The following is a 1,320-nucleotide window of genomic DNA, read 5'->3' as shown; positions in this document are numbered from 1 at the left end:
TTGTTGTTGTTGTTGTTGTTGTTGTTGTTGTTGTGGTGGTGGTGGTGGTGGTTGTTGTACATACAAGACAAAATTTTATTTTTCAGTTCTTGAAAGAGTTTTACGGTAAAGTAAAGTTCTTCCCGAACCGATCCGGACATTGGGGATTTCCTTGTTAGTGAGACAACTTACAGGGCTTCGGCATATTGTGGAAGAATGGCCAGTTACTTTCCAAGCAGATTTTGCTTCCCCATCTCGAAGTCAGGTACCCATTACTGCTGGGTGGGCAGGAGGGGGCGAAAAAGAATCCTTGTCCGAACCGAGTCCGAGGCTCGAACCCGGACTTTCCGCTTTGGAGACGAGCGCACTAACAGCTCCTCCACCGCACTCTCCAGTTTTACGGTACTTGACATAAAATGAAGGTCATATATTATGTGCCGAGAATTAGACGTTCTACAGGGGAGTAAAATTAACAAACAGACTTTAAAAAAGAAGGAGAAGAGATAAGGACAATAGATGTTTGATAGGAAAAAAGGAGTTAACCACCCACACCAGAGCACCCGCCAACCACCCACTCAAATGTTCCAGAGCATCCTCCGACCACCTACTCAAAATTTTTATTCAATAGAGATTCAACACAAAGCCGAAATAATATATTTCTTCTTACTTTGAATTTTGTAAAAATGTTTGCAAATCTTCGAGGACATATTGAATAAGCTTTGGTTACGTTTCAAACGGTTTTACATCAGGCTAGTAAAAACGTTTTTGTTTCATTGTTCCTCTCAGGAATTATGAATAGCCAAAAAATTATAAGCCTTTTGACCATAGCATTAAACTGCATTTTTGGTGATGCTGAAAAGGTGTAGGCTATCTCTGATAGACCTTTAGGAGTGTGTAAAAATCGAAAATTCTCAAGATTTGGACTTCAGTGATTACTTGCGACAGAGACGTCATAGACTTGTACAGTTGAAAAGGTTAAAGACGGCCGTCCATTGCCGAGAAGGAAAGTGGCCGTGTTAGACTGTCATTATAATATAGTAGACCCCCCACACACACACACACAAAACAGACACAAGGGAGAAAACGGAAAGTTGCCTTGTACTGATGATTGTCTTATACATTGCTTGGTTGGCGGGTGCTCTTGTGTGGTTTTCTTCTTCTTTCCTATCAAACATCTTTCGTCCTTATGTCTCCTCCTTTTTTGTGTTTATTACCCTCTTGTAACAATTCTAATCTTCGGCACTTACACAAAGATAGTTCATAACAAGATGGGCCACTTCTCTCTTTGAGCCAATTAAAAAAGTGTCTTCAAAATTCGGTGGCGCCCTCTTCACAAAACCG

This window comes from Aplysia californica, unplaced genomic scaffold, assembly GCF_000002075.1.
Source record: "Aplysia californica isolate F4 #8 unplaced genomic scaffold, AplCal3.0 scaffold01021, whole genome shotgun sequence".
Taxonomy (NCBI): Eukaryota; Metazoa; Mollusca; class Gastropoda; order Aplysiida; family Aplysiidae; genus Aplysia; species Aplysia californica.
This window is presented reverse-complemented; position numbering follows the sequence as displayed.